Source organism: Ursus arctos, unplaced genomic scaffold, assembly GCF_023065955.2.
Source record: "Ursus arctos isolate Adak ecotype North America unplaced genomic scaffold, UrsArc2.0 scaffold_21, whole genome shotgun sequence".
Taxonomy (NCBI): Eukaryota; Metazoa; Chordata; class Mammalia; order Carnivora; family Ursidae; genus Ursus; species Ursus arctos.
The window spans coordinates 49,115,384-49,136,546 of NW_026622886.1; the positions used below are offsets into that span (position 1 = coordinate 49,115,384).

Genomic DNA, 21,163 nt, shown 5'->3' on the forward strand with positions numbered 1-21,163 from the left:
GCGTGTGTGCGAGGAGGAGAGCGCGTGGGTAGTCGGGGCGAGTGGGTGACTAGGTAGGGGGCGTCTGCAGCAGTGGAGACAGGCACAGAGGAAGCAGGGACGCGCGGGGCGCAGGACGCGCTGACGATTACGCCGGACGTGCTGACGTAGCGCGCAGGCCGCAGCGGGGGGCGGACTCTGGGCCTTTCTTCCCCTTCTGATTTTCCCCCTCCCCCCTTTTCTCCCTTTCCGGGTTTGGTTCCCCCGTTTTCTCCCCCTCTCCCCCTTCCTTCCCAAGCCCCTTTCCCCTCCCCCGCCCCAATCCCCCCTGCTCCCCCGCCCCGGGCCCTGGGGAAACCCCCGCCGAGAAGAGCCCGCCCCCAGAAGCGCGCCGCCGCCGGCCGTCGGGGCCGAGCCGCAGCCGAGCGGCCGTGGGCCCGGGCGGCGGGCGGAGACGCGGGCGCCCTCCCCGCTACGGCCCGCGTGAGGTGAGGCCACCTCCCGGCCGAGGGGGCGGGCGGCGCGGGCGGCCAGTGGGGAGGGGGCGTGGCGGCCGCGCGGGCTGGCGGGCGGAGGCCCCCCGGCCTGGGTTCCCCGCGCTGGAGCTACCCGGGCATGGGGGTGGAGGGTCAGGGCCGGAACCCACCGTGAAGGACGGCCCTGAGGCCCGAGACGCCCCGAGTGTGCGCGGGGAGCGCAGGCGAGAAGCGGGGGGATGGGGGCGGCGCGGGGCAGAGGGCGGGGGGCTGGCGCCACCTGTGGCCTGTGCGGTGGGACCTAAAAACTGTTGCGCCCTTGTAGTGCTTGGGGGTGACTAGCTCCATGTGTTTCTTGGGTTTCCGTTTTCCTTCGAGCATTGGAAAAATGGGAGGGAAGGGTGTTGAAGCGTTTCAAATCATGCCGGTATCCGAGTTATTAGAGGACAGGGATTCGAGTTGGAACATACAGGGAGATGTTTCTGGAGCTTAAAAGTTGGGCCTACATTAGTCTCATAACTCACTCGTGAGCCTCTTAAAACTTACTGATTTTGGTAACTCCACAGAATAAATTTTTCACTCAGTGAATTGTTCTTGGATAATGATGAGACATGTTTTCCAGGTTTATTGAGAAATAATTGACATACATTACTGTTTATGTTTAAGGCACACAGCATGATGGTTTGATTTACATATATTGTAAATTGATTGTTGAAATAGGTTCAGCTAACATCCATCATTCTTGTATAATTACAATAAAAAAAAGGAAAGAGAAAAGAAAAAAAAATTTTTTTCCTTGTGATAAGAACTGTTAGGGTTTATTAACAACTTTCCTATAAATCTCGTAGCAGTGGCAACCGTAGTCATCATGTTGTACATTACATCCCTAGTACTTACTTATCTTGTAACAAAATTTGTGTGTTTTGACCACCTTCCTCCAATTTCCCCTCACCTTACCCTCTGCCTCTGGTAACCACAAGTCTGATCTCTTTTTCTGTGAGCTTGGTGTTTTCTTTTTTCGTTTGTTTTTTTATATTCCATATGTAAATGAGATCGGACACTGTCTTTCTCTGACTTACATGCCTTTGAGGCCTAGCCATGTTGTCACAAATGGTAGAATTTCCTCATTTTCTTATGGCTAATATTCCATTATATATATATGTGTATATATATATATGTGTGTGTGTATATATATATTATATACATATTTATATATATATATATGCACACACATATATATACATACATACACACACATCACAACTTTATCCATTCATCCATCCATGGACATTTAGGTTGATTTCCTGTCTTTGCCAATGTCAGTAATGCTGCTGTGAACATGGGGATTCAGATAGCTTTCCAAGTCAGTGTTTTTTGTTGGTGTGGGAAAATTTAAATTCTGATCCCAGTTGGATGAATGTTTCTTGTATAAATTTTTTTCAAATAGACTTAAATAGAGAAGCCTGAGTTCTGTCTGATGTTGGTGGGCACATGGAGACTGGGGAAGAAGGAGGTGACAGGTTCTACTTCCGGAATATCACACATTCCTAGCATTTTATTGTATTTTTGGATAGTCAAATTGGCACTTGAATTAGTTGTTAGTCGCTCCTCTTTCTTTCTCATGCATTTTTTCTTTCCATTTCCTTTCTCCAGTATTTCCTTTTTTGCCTTTGTGGAGTCTTCAAGACAAAAATGACTTAAATAGGTGTGCCAAGCGGTCGGTTAGGTTAATTCTATTCACTTTTTAGTTGTGTTTTTCTTTCCCCATTGCTGTTCTCCATAGGGATGAGAGGACAGAGAATCTTTCTGAAACGTCTGATGAACTCTCAGCGAAAGTTAAATTTCGGAGTTGCAGTTCCAGCTGTCTTTGTGTCCACTATAAGATCTATATTATAGATCTCCACAATTTATTTATTTATTTTAAAGATTTTTTTTTATGAGAGAGCACGAGCCAGGGGGAGGAGCAGAGCGAAGAGAGAGAGAGAGAGAGAGAGAGAGAGAGAAGTGACTCCCCGCTGAGCAGGGAGCTTGATGCGGGGCTTGATCCCAGGACACTGAGATCATGACCCGAGCCGAAGGCAGACACTTAACCAGCTGAGCCGCCCAGGTGCCCCAATATCCACAGTTTAAAACAAAATTTAAAAAATTTGCGTATGTAAAAATAGGATGCCCGATATTTTTTTAATGGAAAAGAGTCTGATGGGGAAATAGCTTCCTTGCTTTTTCAGAATAAAAACCAAAGACTTTACAATTGCCATTAAAGCCCTGGGTCTGTAACACCCTTTCCTCTCCAACATAACTCCTGTGATCTCCTGAACCTTCCTTGAGCGCACCAGGCTCGCTTCTGCCTCGGGGGCTGTGCGCTTATTCCCCGGATCTTCCTGGATCACTTTTTCATTATGAAGCCGCATAACTTTGACCCCTCACCTCCTTCAGTTCTTTATTTAATGTCACTCAAGCAGTGAAATTTCCTTGGTTATTTAAATTGCAACCCCCCCCTTACGTAATTCTCTATCCTACTTTTCTGCTTTATTTTTCTCCTTACCCTTAGCAACCTATAACATACTTAATGTTTGGTGTCCTCCATTAGAAAGTAAGCTTAATGAGCGTAAATAGTCTTGTTTTGTTAGTTGCTGTATCCTCAACACTTAGCATAGAACCATGCCTTGGGTGCTTAACAGTTTTCTCCTTGTTGATCATGATTGGTTGTCCTTGGAAGTGTGGAATGAATTTTCACTAGGATTTTGTGAGGTACTCATTGGAAGAATTTGAGATTCTTTTTCTGTCATTTCTTGCCACATTTCTCTTGTGCTTTCAGGTCATTGAATGAAAGCATTTCGAAAGCAGAGAGGATGAAGCATAGGGGATCTTTGGTGTTGGTGGTCCTAGAGGAAGATTGTTTTAAAATGTCATGTGACTAGAATTTTTACCTCCTGCTTCAGGCTCTTTGATGTTTGTTCATTTCCTTGATGAGATAGCCATTACCATCCTTACGTTTTTGGCCCCAAGGCACTGAACAGGCTGGTTCCCTTCTGAATTTTTCAGTAGACTGAAGATGTTGATATTTACAGTGTGGGCTGTATGGGTTATATTTTCCCCCCATTCATGGGGAGCCAGTTGAGCTAAAAATCTATGAGAATAGCTTTCTCTAACAATGATGGAGTGGTTCGTTCTGGGGAACATCTGATCCTTTTTTCACAAATCCATTTTGGAGGGGCATTTTTTAGCAACTAAATTCTATATTAGGTCTGAGGAGAAAAGGAGCAGGCCTCCTGAATTCTGTGGATTATCCCTCATTTATTTTTTCCTGTCTTGTTTCTTGGTTACCTTTGTTGACCTTCTGGCTAGAGTGGCCTAGATGAGGTTTCTCTTTGTGGCAGTCCTGGCCACTGTTCTCCAGCTTAGGAAGGCAAAGGGGGTGAGATAGGGATTTTAACACTTTGTGGGAATGCTGGTGGCAAAGCCTAAAGTTTTTGCTTAAACCTTTGCTAGGACATTGAAAGCTGCCAGGCCTATGAGAGAATAGTTTGTGGGAGGGTGGAAGAATTGGGGACCTTGTATCTATTAGACTGGATGTGGTTTTGATATTAGTGTAAAGAAGTGACAGCATCAGACATATATTAGTAGTTCTTATTTTGTGAATAATTTCTGACATAATATAAGCAGATTGATAAATACTTCTATTAAACTTTTGTTTTCCCCTTTTAAATCCTTTCACAAAGTTTCTAGGAAGTCTCTTCTCATGCTCCAGAGATATTTAAACATCTCTATACCACGTTCTCACCTCTGATGGATAATACTGAGTACTGACAGTGTTTCAGTGTAGGTTAATACTGAGTACTGACAGTGTTTCAGTGTAGGTAATGATTTCTGAACGATGCAGTGCTTTTTCCTGGGCCAGATCTCTTTATGAACTCAAGGAAAGTTTTCAGGAAAAAGCATATTTTGAGGAAAGGATAAAAAGTGTTGCATTTTGTTTGCATGATCCCAGGAAGTGCAGAGGAGAGAATTTTGTGAAACTGTGTGTATGCTGTGTTTTTGTTTTTTTTTTTTTAAGGTTTTTCTATGCCTCCTTGTAAGACTGGATAAGGGACTCTGAGTGTCCTTGTGTGGAATGTGCTGCCAATTTACAAGTAGGAAAAATAACTGGACTCATGGCTTGAACGTGTGTGCATGAATACAGTTGGTGGGTCTAATTTTAGAGAGCTTCTTCATACACGGTGGCCTCAGTATTTTCCTCCAGCTGTATCCTTACTCTCTGTGTAGAAAACATTTCACTTAGTGGTTGGTTAACTTTTGTTTTTACCATGGTTGCTAGTTTATTTATTTACTTATTTAGTTTTAAAGATTTTATTTATTTGAGAGAGAGCGAGAGCAAGAAAGAGAGCATGAGTGGGGTGAGGGGCAGAGGGAGAAGCAGACTCCTCCCTGAGCAGGGAGCCCGATGTAGGGCTTGATCTCAAGACTCCAGGATGGTGACCTGAGCTGAAGGCAGACACTTAACCGACTGAGACACCCAGGTGCCCCCATGGTTGCTAGTTAAGCAGTGTAGCACATGTCCCGTCTTTCCAGTGAAGTTACTCTGTCCATTCCTTCCTGAGTTTATTTCTGAAAACAGAGATAGGAAAAATTTCTTAACCTTGATCTGCTTTAACTCCTTTTTGAGTTCCCTTATATTTCCTTAGCATATATCTGTTTTCTCCAACGCTTAAAAGAAAATTGATGTTGTTGGGGTGCCTGGGTGGTTCAGTCGGTTAAGCGTCTGCCTTTGGCTCAGGTCATGATCCCAGGGACCTGGGATCAAGCCCCATGTCGGGGGTCCCTTCTCAGTGGGGAGTCTGCCGTGCCCCCCCTCATGATCATGTGCATTGCGCGTGTGTACGTGCTCTCTCTCTCAAATAAATAAAATCTTTTTAAAAAAATTGATGTTAAAAGCTCTTAATTACAATAGTCTATGGTGATTTCATCTTTTTCACTTGGGAAGTGTGATAGGAAAGATTCTGGGATGCTTCCTAAATCCAGGTGTTCTTTTTGCTTTTCTGCAGGGTCTCTTGTGAGTTGTTCAGTTATTTGAGCCTATACTGGAATTTGTTTCAGCTTTCTAGTTTTGACAGTAAGTTTCCCAGAGTTCTTTCCTATGCTTTAAAAAAAAGAACTTATCAAACTGGGAACCCCAGCTAGAGATGAGAGAAAAGGTGCAAAAGCCTCAGGTAGTCATGTCTCCCAATAGTCAAAAACACTTCTGGTGTTTTTAAAGGACTCATTTTATTCTTTTCCTCAGTTTGTTAACCACAGAAGCATCAAAAATCTTTCATTCCCTTTAATTGCTTGCTTACTTGTCACACTCTGACTTTTCTAAATTGTCAAAGACTTTGATTTTTCCTGGGAAACAATTTGCAGTCATTTTGGGGTATTTTCTTGGGGAAAAAATGAAACTCGTTAAGTGTTCCTGTAAGTTCTCTTCCCTGAGACCAGTGTTCTGATTCTTCCGTATCTCTGATTCTTCCATTTTTCTATAGGTGTTAATAGTGTGTTTTACAGCTTTTTTTTTCTTTTTTTCTGTTGACTGTCTCAGAATCTTTTGCAAGCAAGTAAAAACTATAGTTTGGCACCCATACAATTACTCAGAGGTTCTGAAAGAGCTCAGCTTAAGTCCTTATCCTGCAGAGCTAGAATATAAGAATAAATGAAGCATTAGCAGGTTTTAAAAGAACTTAGTTTATTTCTAGTTGGTATTTGTTAATTGTGAGTCTGTAGTGGGAGGAAAAAAAGCTGGTCAAATTTTGGTCAACTTTTGTCTAGATTTTTTTGGAGACAATTATGTTCCTGTTATTAGTCTACTTAAAAAAATTTTTTTTTAAGATTTTATTTATTAGAGAGAAAGAGAGTGAGCACAAGAGCAGGGGGGAGGATAGGGGCAGAGGAAGAGGGAGAAGCAGGCTCCCCACTGAGCAGGGAGCCCAGTCTGGGGTGGGGGGGGGCTGGATCCCAGAATCCTGGGATCATGACCTGAACCGAAGGCAGATGCTCTGGCGACTGAACCACCCAGGTGCCCCAACCATTACTAGTCTTCTATACAGTTCTTGTCTGACATACAGAATAAAGATAGACTGTTTTAAGTTCATTAACTAGTTTCCTTTGCCACTTTGTTATCTTCCTTGTGTGGATGCTTTTGGTGTATTTCATGTTGATAATATTTGTGTTGCAGTGTTTATCATTATTAATGATCCAAACCACATTCATATCTGCAAAGCACTTTCTCTTTCCTAAAAACTCAAAGTGGTGTCAACATTTATATTAAAAGACCAAATTTTCCAGCTATGTAGTTCATATTTTTTGTGGAGGCAGTGTTTTTGTTGCATATGTCAGCTGTAAGAATTTATGCATGGTTTTGGCATGTGAGCAGCATTATGGGCATCAGGTAATTCTTTGTCCCTTGGAGAACTAGGTGGATTAGATTTGTGAAAGTTTCTATAAGCTTCATAACAGAGAATTAGGAGGAAAGTCATCAAGGCAGTGACAACTGAAATTTAATAACAAATACATTTGAAATACATTTTCTCCCTATACTCAAAACTGTTCTTTTTACTTACTCTTCCTTTGTGATTCTGTGGGAAAAGGGAAGAAGAAAATCTAGGACAGTAACCAGCTGATAACTTCCAGGAAATAATGTGCAATGGGTAGGTTTCAGGTGACTGCATACCCACACAAGAAGTGGGCACTTACTGTTTCTAATGCTATTGGGGGAGGCAGCTCCCAGAAGCCATCAAAATCAGTGGGAAGAACATGGTAGACCTTGTTCATCCTTTTTATACTTATTTTATTCAGTTTTTCTGCAGCATTTGTCACTGTTGACCCCCCTCTTGAAATGTTGCAGTGACACTAATTTCTTTTGCACTTGCATTTCTGGCTCTTTTTCTCCTTCTCATCACTTAGTATGTGTTTTCCTTAAGGTTTCTGTTGAATTCTGCCTGTCTCTCATTCTTAAACTTTAATGGCATAAGGATGTCTTCGAGAATTTGTTAGGAACGTGGCTTACAAAAGCCTTCATGATCTGGCCCTTGGCCCTTGCTAGCCTCTCTGACCTAACTTGTATTACACTTACCTGTTCTTACTATGCTGTATCCGAAGTGGCTTTTTTTCTGCCCCAGGGCCTTTGTACTTACATTCCTGGTGCCTGAAATGTTATTCTTCCAGATCTTCACTTTGCCTTATCTCTTCTTATTTTTCCAGTCTCAGCTCAGATGCTTCCTCGGTAGACCTTCCCTGACAACCTATACAAAATAATTAATCTCCCCTTTGTGCTTTATCACATTCTTCTGTTTCATTATCTCCACAGCAGTTACCACTATCTTAAGTTATCTTGTTTGTTTTCTGGTCTGTACTCTGGTTCACACCTAGAACTTAAGCCCTATGAGAACAGGGACCTTATTTATTTTATGAACTGCTGTATTCCTAAGGCCTAGAATAGTCACTCAGTACGCATTTGTTGAATGAATGAATGAATGAATGAATGAAATGTGGATGCTTGGTGTTATCATCAGAGATTTTGATTTAGTAGGTTTGGGATAGAGCCTAGGAGTTTGTACTTTAACAAACATTCCAGGTGTTCCTGATGTCTCTAGTCTTGGATGACATTTAGAAAAACCTTGCTCTCCACAGTCAGTCAGTCTCATACATCCTGATGGCTTCACTTAGCATCTATTACTATATGCTGACAACTTAGGAGTCTGTGTAGCCAGTTCTGATCTCTCGCCTGAGCTCTAGGCTTGTTTCTTCAGCGGTTTCTTCAGTATCTCCATTTGATTGCAACCTAGCATCCCAGATTCAGCATGACTAAAGCAAAAATAATTTTTCCATGGAGATTTTTTTCTTCTGAGTTCTTTTTTCCTGTTAATGATACCACCTAGGTACATAAGCCAAGAAACCTCCGTGTTAGACTCGAGTTCTTACTCTTTAACATCCGGTAATTATAAGTTATGTAGACCCTTATGTCCTCAGTCTATCTTGAGTCTTTCCATTTCTCTCCATCAGCATTGCCACTTTCTTAGTTCAGGAGACCATCCTCTCTCATCTGGATAACTGTGATGGGCTTTAATTGGCCTTCCTGCCCTAGTCTTTCTCCTTCTAATCTTTCATTTAGTTCTGTACCCTTAAGCCAAAAGAAGACTAAAATCTATTATTTTCTGCTGCTTATAACCTTTTAATGTCTTCTTTTTGCTCCCAGTACAAAGGTTGTTCTTTGTTTTGTTTTGTTTTGATTTGTTTTAACCTGGGTGTTTTAACCTCATCTGCCTTATATTTTGCTGTCTTTGCTTTGCTCTCAGGCTTAGGCATCAGCGACAGATGAATTACATGTCCTTTCACCCTCCCTGTTCTCTTACCTTGCTGCCTCGGATAAACCATTGTTTCCCCTGAACACCTCTCTTCCCCAAAGCAACAAAAACAAAAACCTTCATTGGTGTGGGTATCATGTTCTGGAACTCTTTCAAGGCATCCTAAACCTCTTATTTTGTCTGTTTTGAACCAGTTTCCACAAAGCTGGGTTCCCCTTTGTCTTTACCTTACCATATTTCTCTCTTTATATTCCATTCTGAGTTTCTGCTCACACTGAAGTTAAATTTGCTAGGATCGTGATCTCTCCTGTGCCAAAAGAGCTCTCTAGAACATGTGATTTTTGTCTTATACCTCTACTAACTGTAAGGAAGAGAAGGAAAGAAAGAAACTAGATGATTTGAGGCATATGTTCTAGAGGTATATGTTCTAGATTGTGATTTTGCCAGTTGTTTAGCCTCTCCTAGCTACCCAAGAGAGATCATTGTTTGAGTCTTGATTTGGACCAGAGCTATAGTAAGGCCAATAACTGAAACCCTGAAATAAGTTTTTACCCTTCTTGCTTGTACCAGCAAAGTTTTACCTTTCTTATTATCATAGTATCTTCAACCTTATGTTACTTATCCCCCTTTCCAGTCTTTTCATTTTCCCTTCAGAGTTACTTGGTTTAAAATTTATTCTTTGTGTTTTACTCTCCATCCTGTCAGTATTTTTGATTATGAAGTCAAAATAGGGTTTTATACTTAGAGTATTTTCCCTTTATGGTAATGGAGAAATATTTTTTCTTTCTTTTTGAATGAATGTGATGGCTGAAAAATTGCATATATTTGACCAGCAAGATAGGACTATTGAAAGAACACAAATCTGTTTGGTTTGTGTATAGACTTTATGAGAAGTAAAATCAAAGCCACTGTTTAAAACTCTGAATTAAAAAGAAATTTTTTTATTATGATGTGTTAGTCATCATACGGTACATCATTAGTTTTTGATGTAGCGTTCCATGATTCATTGTTTGTGTATAACACCCAGTGCTCCATGCAATATGTCCCCTCCTTAATACCCCTCACCGGGCTAGCCCATCGCTCCACCCCCTTCTCCTCTAAAACCCTCAGTTTGCTTCCCGGAGTCCACAGTCTCTCGTGGTTCATTTCCTCCTCTGTTTACCCCCCCTTCATTTTTCCCTTCCTTCTCCTACCAATCTTCCTGCTATTCCTTATGTTCCACAAATGAGTGAAACCATCTGATAATTCTTTCTCTGCTTGACTTATTTCACTTAGCACAATCTCCTCCAGTCCCATTCATGTTGATGCAAATGTTGGGTAATCATTCTTTCTAATGGCTGAGTAATATTCCATTGTATATATGGACCACATCTTTATCCATTCATCTGTTGAAGGGCATCTTGGCTTCTTCCACAGTTTGGCTATTGTGGACATGCTGCTATGAACATTGGGGTGCATATGGCCCTTCTTTTCACTACGTCTGTATTTTTGGGATAAATACCCAGTAGTGTAATTGCTGGGTCATAGGGTAGCTCTATTTTTAATTTAAAACTCTGAATTTTTAACCCTGTTTGAAGTTCTCTGATGCTTTTCTGAGTTTAATCTCAATAATTACACTGAATCTAATGTCTTCATATGTAGAATGGAGTTGATGGTCTGCTTCCTTTTAGGTTAGAGGAAAACTTACTTTTGGAGGTAACTCTTAAGGTTAGGTACAATAATAATTTTTAATACATCTATTGATTTAAAATGTGGACATTTCGGTTAAGCATCTGCCTTCGGCTCAGGTAATGATCTCAGGGTCCTGGGATCAAGTCCTACGTCGGGCTCCCTAATCTGTGGGAGTCTGCTTCTCCCTTTCTTCCCTGCTCATGCTGTATCTCACTATCTCTGTCTGTCTTACTCTCTCAAATAAATAAATAAAATCTTAAAAAAATAAAATGTGGACACTTGAGACTGAAGCTCCATTTTAATGGATTCTTAAGCTAGCTTCGATAGTTTACTCTACCTATATTTAGCTAATAATACAGAAAAGGGGGGTGCCTGGATGGCTCAGTCAGTTAAGTGGCTGCTTTTGGCTCAGGTCATGATCCCAGGATCTGGGATAAGCCCCACATCAGGCTTCCCTGCTCAGTGAGGAGTCTGCTCCTCCCTCTCTCTCTGACCCTCTTCCCTGCTCATGCTCTCACATTCTCCCTCTCTTTCTCTCTCTCTCTCTCTCAAATGAATAGAAAAAAAATTTTAATAATACAGAAGAGGGACAAAGAGGTATCTGAAGATATTAATGAGCACACTTCCCATGTAGCTGAGTTTTATTTATACCAGCTTGGTGGCCAGTCAGCAAACATAGCCTATCTCATAGAAGGACAGTCTGTATTAAATGTGATCAAATTACTAGTCTCTAAATAATGTTCTCCAGTGCTGTTAAATAACACAGCAGCATTGAAGTTAATGTTGGCTGTGAGAAAATGCTGCTTTACTTCTGGATGCTCTGTTTTCTTCATTTTTTTCCTTTTTTTCTCTTTAGAATTAACATTGCTTTCATAACTGCTTTTCTGTCTCTTGGTTGGGAAATGGCAGTTGCCTTTTCAATTTAGGGGACTTACTGGATCCAGACGTAGGATCTGTTCAGATCCGTAATGTGTTCTAGGCCACAAGATTCTGTTTTCTGTTTCATCGTGTCCTTTATTGTTGATTTGTGTTTTGCTCAATGCCCACAGTAAGGGCGTTCTGCCAAATGAGGCCCCCTGAAAAGATGATAGATTTTCAGTGAAGAATTACAGGGAGGGGACACCTGGATGGCTCAGTCGGTTTTGCATCTGCCTTCAGGGGAGGTCATGATCTCAGGTCCTAGGATCGAGTCCCACACCGGGCTCTCTACTCAGTGGAGAGTCTGCTTTTCCCTCTCCCTCTGTGCTCTCCCTCTCTCTCAAATACACAAATATTTAAAAAAAAAAAAAAAAAAGAATTGCAGGGAAGGGGGAGAAGGAAAAAAAAAGAAGAAAAAAGAAAAATAATTATAGGAGCTCACTTGCCATTGTTTTGTTTTACCAGCCCAGCTTTTTTCACCTAACACAGATTTAATCCTTTTATTTAGGCCGCTTTGGTGTACTGCAAGCCTGTCATATAGTATTAGCTTAGAAATCAGAGGAACTATCTGTTTATTATTAGTTTGTGTTTAAAATAAGTGTCACCTATATATTTTCTTCCAGAATGGGTCTCTGTTAGAAGATCTTCTCATAGCTTCTGGTCCTTCTGTATTTTTATGATAGAAAGAGGGATCTTCAAGTGAGGTTTATAGAACTGCTTCCAAATACCTAACATCAAGAAAATTTATGAAAAGACCAACTCATTCATTCACTCAGATGTTTATTAAGTGCCTATTTGTTAGATATTGTGTTACATGCCAAAGAAACTAAAAAAATGTGACATTGTCCTTATCCTTAAGGAGCTCATGTTTTATTATAGATTACAAAAAAATACAGTTAACCCTGAACAACATAGGGGTTAGGGACCCAGCCCCCCCATAAAAAATCCACTTTATTTATTTATTTATTTATTTATTTATTATTATTTTTAAAAGATTTTATTTATTTGAAAAGAGAGATGAAGAGAGAAATGAGCGGGGGGGTGGGGGTTGCTGAGGGAGAAGTAGGCTCCCTGGGAGCCCAATAATGTGCTTGATCCCAGGACCCTGGAATCATGACCTGAGCTGAAGGCAGACGCTTAACCGACTGAGCCACCCAGGCGCTCCTTGAAGAACTTATTTTTTAAAAAGATCACTTGTGACAGATTGGGAACTGGATTGGAAAATAGACTGGAATCGGGGAGTCCAGTTTAAGGGCGGTCAAAATAATCCAGATAAGATATAGGCTCTGAAATGGTCCTCCAAGTGCACAGGGATGAGCAGATTCAAGAGGTATTTAGCAAGTAGAACCAGTTAGACTTGGAGGGGTGTGTGTGTGTGTGTGTGTGTGTATACACGTATATGTATGCGCACACACGTGTGAGAGAGAAGGGGAGAGAGAATGAATAGTGCTGAGAGGGATGAGCTCTTGGACGACTCCTAGTTTTCTGGGTTCCATACCAGGATGGATGGTGACATCACTTATTAGTTAGGGAATACAGAAAGTTGTGTGTTTGGAAATAAAGGTGAGGTGTTTGGTTTCAGAGTGGTTGAATTTGAGGTACCTATAGAACCACATAGGAAATGAAGTTGGGTGTACAAGGTTGGAGTTAGATAGAGAATTTGAGGCTGGAGAGACATTCCTGAGTCAACAGTATATACGCTGTAGTGGAAGTGATGGGTTGGGTCATCTAAGGATCATTTTGAAACTGAAAAGTTGAAGGCTGAGGAGAGAGCCTTGAAGAACACTGACAGTTAAAGGCATGACTAGTGGCAGTGGAGTCTTGGAAGATAATTGACGAGGTGAGGAAGGTAAATGGGAAATCAATAAAATATGTGTGATAGAGAAGAAAGTTTGAAGGTGGAGGAAGGCAATCATGTCAAGTGGGGTGAAAGATCAAGTATGCTAAGGACAGAAAACCTACTGGATCTGGCACTCAGGTCATTGGTGACATCAGTGAAAGTAAGGTCACTGGAGTGATGAGAGCAGAGACCAAAAGGCATTGGATTGAGGAATAAATAGAAGTGGGGAAAATAAAGGCAAATAAGCCTTGTTTTTCAAGATCATTACAAAGAGGTGGAGACAGAGGATAGTACTAAGGGATTGTGGGGTTCAAGGAAGAGTTTTTTTTAAGATGAGAGACTTGATCATATTTATGTGTTTGGGGAATGAGCAAGACAGTAGAGAGTGGTGATAATGGAGTGAAGTCCTGGAGCATGTAGAGAAGATGAAATCCAAAACAGAGGTAGAATTGTTACCTTCTTTATTAAGATAGAAGGAAAAGATCAAGAAAGGGGTGGGGACAAATGTTTGGTATCTGAACAAAGGAACTTGAAGGCCGTAGAGCCTTACTATTACTTGTGATGTAGGAGACTTATCCTTCTGGGTGAGCGGCCTGATGTGTTGGAGGGTTGTTAAAATAGGGGCCTTGAGAAGAGAGCCAAATTTGAATAGCTGTTGAGAGAATGGGAGGGATAGCTGACTAGGGGTCTTATATGGCTAGGCAAGCAAAAGTGGGGGAGGTGGTGTGAGAGTGGGAAGGCATTTCAGGTAGACAGACTAGCCTGAGCAAAGATCCAGGAGTATTAAATAATATGGTATGTATGGAGATAGAGCACTATTTTGAATAGCTGGAGAGGATATATAGAGAGCCAGATTTTATGGTAGACTTTAAGAGCTATATTAAGGAATTTGGAATATTTTGAGGCAAAGAGAAACCTCTGAAGATTTTTTTAAAGGATTTATTTATTCATTTGAGAGAGAGAGAGAAGGAGAGCATGCGAGCGGGGAGGGGCAAAGGGAGAGAATCTTCAAGCAGACTCCCTGCTGAGTGCAGAGCCTGATATGGGGCCAGTCCCAGAACCCGTGAGATAATGACCTGAGCTGAAGCCAAGAGTCAGATGCTCAACCGACTGAGCCACCCAGGTGTCCTGGAAGATTTAAGTCATAGAAATGTTTGTTTTACAAAAATACTCTGGTAACAATTTGGAGAAATATTTATTGGGGATATAGAGTAGAGGGGGAGATACTGGTTAGGAGTCTGTTGTAGAAGTCCATGCAGAAGAAGTTGAAATCCAGATAGATGAAGGTGTTCTGGGTAAGAAACAAACCCCCACTCTCAGTAGCTTGAAACAACAGTTTATTTCTCATTTGTGCTACACATCCATCAAGGGTAGGTCAGAGGCTTTTAGTTATTCAGGGATAGAAGCCAATAGAGCAGTTACCACTAGGAACGTAGCTGGCTGTTTTGTGAGAGGCAAAAAAAAAGAGCTCTGGAGGTCTTGCCCCGTTAACTAAATTCTTTGCCCAGAAGTGATAGAAGCAGAGAAGAGGGGACAGGAGCTGAGAAGATAAGATGGATCAAGGAGATGGTGCTACAATTTGGAAATTGGTTAAATGCGGGAGGAGGGGGAAGAAATTGTGAATAAATGACTCTCAGTTTTCTGTCTTGGGTGAATGGGTGGTATTGTTTTTTTTTTTTTTAAGATTTTATTTATTTATTTGACAGAGATAGAGACAGCCAGCGAGAGAGGGAACACAAGCAGGGGGAGTGGGAGAGAAAGAAGCAGGCTCATAGCGGAGGAGCCTGATGTGGGGCTCGATCCCGTAACACCAGGATCACGCCCTGAGCCGAGGGCAGACGCTTAACCGCTGTGCCACCCAGGCGCCCCAATGGGTGGTATTGTTAACTGAAATAAGAAAGGGGTAAGTTTTGAGAGCACCTAAATATATAAAGCAAATATTAACAGAGAAGGGGAGAAATAGCAGTACAATAATAGGGAACTTTAATACCCCACTTTCATCAGGGGCTAGAACATCCAAACAGAAAATCAATAAGGGAACATTCCCTTAAGTGACATGTTAGACCAGATGGACTTAACAGATGCAGACAGAACATTGCATCCAAAATCAAGAGAAAAAACATTCTTCTCAAGTGCTCACAGAATATTCTTCAGGATAGATAATATGTTAAGCCACAAAACAAGTCTTAATAAATTTAGGAAGATAGAAATCATATCAAGAATCTTTCCCAACTACAATGGTATGAAACTAGAAATCAATTACAAGAAGAAAACTGGGAGGGGCACCTGGATGGCTCAGTTGGTGAAATGTCTGCCTTCAACTCAGGTCATGATCCCAGGGTCCTGGGATTGAGCCCTGCATTGGGCTCCCTGCTCAGCGGAGAGCCTCCTTCTCCCTCTCCCTCTGCTGCTCCCCCTGCTTGTGCGCTTGTGTACGTTTCCCCCCCCCTAAATTAAATAAATAAAGTCTTTTAAAAAATTCATTAAAAAAAAGAAAACTGGAAAATTCACAGATACGTAGAGATTAAACAACATGCTATTTATTGAACAACCATTGGGTCAGAGAAGAAATCAAGAGAAATAAAAAAAATACCCAGAGACAAATGAAAATGCAAATATAGTATACAAAATACTATACCAATGGGATGCAGCAAAAGCAGTTCTAAAAGGGAAGTTGATAGTGATGAATGCCTACATTAAGAAACAAGAGAGATGTCAAATAACCTAACTTTATACCTCAAGAAACTAGAAAAAGGGTAACCCTCTCGGGTCCCCTCCCTCTTTGGGAGCTTTGTACTGTCACTTTACTGTTGCTCAATAAACTTTGCTTTACTGCCCACCAAAAGGGGGAAAAGAAAAAGAAACTAGAAAAAGAAGAATTGAATTAAGCCCAAAGTTAGTGGAAGGAAGGAAATAACAAAGAGCAGAGCAGAAGAGCAGACATAAATGAAATAGAGACTAAAAAGATGCTAGAAAAGATCAATGAAACAAAGAGCTGATTGTTTGTAAAGATGAAATAGACAAACCTTTAGTTAGGCTTGCCAAGAAGAAAAGAGAGAAGACTCAAAATCAGAAATGAAAGAGAAGACGTTAAACTGATACCACATACGCACACACACAAAGGATCCTAAGAAATACTATGAACAATTATATTCCAACAAATTGGACAACCTAGAAGAAATGGATACATTCCTAGAAACATACAACCTAACACGACTGAATCATGAAATAGAAAATCTGAACGGACCCATTACTGGTAAGGAGATGGAGTCAGTAATCAAAAACCTCCCAAGAAACAAAAGTCCAGGACCAGATGGCTTCACTGGTGAATTCTGTGAAACAATTAAAGGAGAATTAATACCAATCTTTCTCAAACTATTCCAAAAAATAGGAGGAAACCAAGGAGGTGAAGGACCTCTACACTGAAAACTCTAGACATTGATGAAATAAATTGAAGATACAAATAAATGGAAAGATAGTCTGTGCTCATGGATTGGAAGAATTAATATTGTTAAAATATCCACATTACCCAAAGCAATCTATAGATTCAGAGTAATCCCGATCCAGATTCCAGTGGCATTTTTCACAGAGATAGAACAAACAACCCTAAAATTTGTACAGAACCACAAAAGACCCTGAATAGCCAAAGAAGTCTTGAGATAGGAACAAAACTCAAGGTATCACACTTCTTGACTTCAAACTATGTTACAAAGCTGTAGTAATCAAAACAGTGTGGTACTGGCATGAAACCAGACACATAGATTGATGGAACAGAATAGAGAGCCCAGAAACTAACCCAGGCATATGGTTAATTTATGATAAAGCAGCTAAGAATATACAGTGCGGAAAGATAGTCTCTTCAATAAATGGGGTTGGGTAGACCGGACATCTTATATCATACGTAAAATTTTAAAAATGAATGAAAGACTTGGAAACGGACCTGAAACCATAAAACTCTTAGAGGAAAACATTGGCACTAAGCTCCTTGACATCTGTATTTGTGATGATTCTTTTGAATTTGACACCAAAAACGAAGGTAACAGAAGCAAAAATATACAAGTGGAACGACCTCAAATTAAAAAGCTTTTGTATGGGATGGGTGCCTGGCTGGCTCAGTTAGTAGAGCATGTGACTCTTAATGTCCAGGTCATGAGTCTGAGCACCATGTTGGACATAGAAATTATTTTAAAAATAATTTAAAAAATAAAAAGCTTTTGCACAGCAATGGAAACTGTCAACAAAATGAACAAATAACCTGAATGGGAGAAAAATTTTGCAAGTCATATATCCAATAAGGGGTTAGTATCCTCAAATATATGAATTCATACATCTCAATAGAAAAAATACAATCTGATTTGAAAGTGGGCAGAGAAACTGAATAGACTTTTTTTTAAAAGCAGACATTCAGATGGCCAATAGGTACGTGACAAGGTGCTCAACATCATTAATCATCAGGGGAATGCAAATCAAAATCACAGTCATGCTATAGTTTGAATGGCTATCATGAAAAAGATGAGCTAACAGGTGTTGGCGAGGATGTGGAGAAAAGAGGATGCCTTTTTTTTTTTTAAGAGTGCGCGTGAGTGGCAGGGGGAGGGGCAGAGGGAGAGGGAGAGAGAGAATCCCAAGCTGACTCCACGCCCTGTGCAGAGCCCAGTATGGGGCTCAATTGCATGACCCCGAGACCATGACCTGAGCTGAAATCAAGAGTTGGATGCTTAACTGATTGAGCCACCCAGGTCCCCCTGAAGTCACTGTCTTTACGAGTATCTGCATCCCCATGTTCATTGTATCATTGTTAACAACAGCCATGACATGGAAACAACCTAAGTGTCTGGCAACAAATGAACGGTAAAGAAAATGTTGTGTGTATATACAGTGGAGTATTATGTAGCCATAAAAAGGAAATCCTGGGCACCTGGTTGGCTCAGTTGGTTAACCGTCTGCCTTTGGCTCAGGTTATGATCCCCGGAGCCTGGGACGGAGTCTTACCTCAGGCCCTCTGCTCAGCAGGGAGCCTGCTTCTCCCTCTCCCTCTGCCCCTCCCCCCCATGTTCTCTCTCACACACTCTGCTCCCTTTCTGCCTCTCTCAAATAAATAACTTATTTCTTTTTTTTAAAAAAAAAGGGAAATCCTGCTACTTATGACAGTGTGGATGGACCTTGAAAGCATTATGCTAAGTGAAATAAGTCAAAGAAAGACAAAATACTCTGTGATCTCAATAATTATGTGAAATCTAAAAAAACCAGAAAACAACAAAAACCTCATAGCTACAGAGAACAGATTGGTGGTTGTGGGAGTGGGCAAAATGGGTGAAAGTGGAGAAAAGGTACAAACTTCCAGTTACAAAAAAAGGCTTGGGGATTTCATGTACAGCATGGTGGCTGTAGTTAATACTGTATTATATATTTGAAGGTTGTTAACAGTAGATCTTAACAGTTCTTATCACAAGAAAAAAATTGTAAATGTGTCTGGTGATGTATTTGATAAGACTTATTTGTGATCATTTTGCAACATATACATATATTCAGTCATGTTTTGCACCAGTAACAAATAACTAATGTTATATGTCAATTATGTAACTAAAAGAGGGGCAGGTTTGGGGTTAGAAGAGTGTTGGTAGAGAGTTCACTTTTGGAAATGTGTATCAGCTAATTGTGTGAATGAATCTGGAGCTCTAGAGAGAGTCAGGGGTGTTTAGGATTTGCATCTGAAGGGGGTTTAACCCAGGATAGGATATGAGATCACCAGGGCAAACTTGTGGGGTGATGAGAGAGCTGAGGTGAAGCCCCAGGAAAAAAGGAGTTAAGAGGCACTTCTGGCCTCATGGCTTTGGATTTTAATGTAAAGTTTGACATTTTTTGGACCAAGGCAAGCCTGTGACTAGTATTTGGGGGAGGAGCAAATACAGGCTGTGAGAAGCTGTTGCTTGAACTGTTCGAAAGGTACTTGAGAGTACATTAGCTTTGTTGCTTGTGCTAATGGTGGATTTATTTTTATTCATCCTTAGATGGAATGCATTTTAACTCTTTTATTTGAATTTGGATATATTGGGCAATTCACAAAATTTTAATAAAGTTACTGTTGGCTGTAAACTAGTTGCCAAGACGCAGAAAGGCTAAAAATTGGTCCAGTTTTCCCGTACTTACAAGATAGTTAAGTGAACAAAGAATGTGATATTATGTAAGTATAATAATAGCACAATACTGAGAATTATAATCCTCACGGAGTAGTACTGTAGTATCCTTATTTTATAGTTGAGGCTTAGAGAGTGCCTTCTGTCTGTTCAGGCTGCTGTAACAAACTACCACATACTGAATGGCTTATCAACAACAGAAATTTATTTCTCACAGTTCTAGAGACTGGGAAAGTCCAAGTTCAAGGCACCAGCATGGTCCTGTTCTGGTGAGGGCCTTCTTCCTGGTTCATAGCCATCTGCTGCTCACTGTGGCCTCACATGGTGGAATGGGATAGGGATCTCTCTGGAACCTTTTTTATAAGGCACTAATCACATTCACCTTCCAAAAGCCCCACTTCCTAATACTATCATATTCCAGGGTTAGGATTCAACATGAATTTTGGGAGGACTCTTCAGACCATAGCAGAGAGGTTAGGTTAGGTCATGCAGCCAGAACATAACCCGGCTTCATGCTGAGGTCTGGTCTTGTAACCACCACCTGGAATTGCTTTTCAAGACACAGCAAAATTTACACTGGATAGCTAAAAGTTTGGGTTAATGTTGTTTCTTGTTCTTTTGCACCCCAACTTTTTTATTTGGAAGAATTCTGAACTTAATTAGAAAGTTGGAAGAGTGATACACTGAATACCAATATGACATCTACCTATGTTTATCAGATATTTTACCACATTTGTGCTCACGCTCTCTTTACCCACTTCCTCTCTCTCTCTTTCTCTATCCACCTTTCTCGCCCCCTTCCCTCCCTACACATATATACATCATTTTTCATTGTATGTTAGGAATTTATATTAGCGTATTAGGAAATCAGGAAACTTTTATTAGTATCTTACAGACATTGGAAAACTTCGCCTGGGATGCCTGGGTGGCTCAATTGGTTAAACGTCTGACTCTTGATTTCAGCTCAGGTCTTGATCTTGGGGTCGTGAGTTCAAGCCCCACATTGAACTTCATGCCTAGTGTGGAGAGTACTTAAAAAAAAAAAAAAGAAAAAAAATTTCACCCCCCAATTTTTTTTTTAAAGATTTATTTAATTAGAGAGAGAGAATGCATGCACAAATAGGAGGAGGAGCAGAGGGAGAGAGAGAAGCAGACTCCCCAATGAGCAGGGTGCCCAATGCCGGGCTCGATCCCAGAACTCTGGGATCACCACCTGAGACGAAGGTAGATGCTTAACTGACTGAGCCACCCAGGCACCCCCACCCCCAAATTTTTTAAGCATATTTTGCTTAAAGACAAGTTGTTTTCCTGTATCGCCACAATAGTATTATCAAACTCATTAACACACGCAAAATATTTTAGTGATACAATAATTATGTATAGTCTATACTCACATTTCCTCAGTTATCTCAACAATTGAGATACTGCTTTACAGCTTTCCTTCCAATCCTGGGTTTATTCAAGGATCATATGTTGGGCATTTAATGGTCATTTTTTTTTTTTCAGTCTTTTAATTTAGAGCGGTTCTCGTCCCCTTTTTTGTTTTTCATGTCATTGATATTTTTGTACAGTCCAGTGTAGTTATGGTGAAGAATGTTTTACACTTTGGATCTGTCGTGATTAGATCCAGTTAAACATTTTTGACAAGAAGATGTTGTGTGTGTCTCTGTGCACATGATGTCCCTTTGTGCCATTGTTGAGTTTGATCACTTAAATTGATGTCAGCTACATTTCTTCTTCGTAAAGGTACTTTTTCCCTTTGTAATTAAGAAACAGTCTGTGGGATGATACTTTTAAAGATGTGTG

The 21,163-nt window shown here is 40.8% G+C and overlaps 1 protein-coding gene across 15 annotated transcripts in view; it reads left to right on the plus strand.

Annotated features, from left to right (window-relative positions):
* The first annotated feature begins 361 nt into the window (after nucleotides 1-361).
* R3HDM2 (R3H domain containing 2) overlaps nucleotides 362-21,163 on the plus strand; it is a 155,572-nt gene continuing 134,770 nt past the window's right edge. For 13 of the 15 annotated variants that reach the window (XM_057316205.1, XM_057316210.1, XM_026500197.4 and 10 more), the window contains exon 1: nucleotides 362-467. The gene's annotated coding sequence lies outside the window, so the exon portion shown is untranslated. The remainder of the gene's footprint in view (nucleotides 468-21,163) is intronic. The other 2 variants (XM_057316206.1, XM_048218238.2) reach the window with 1 other exon arrangement.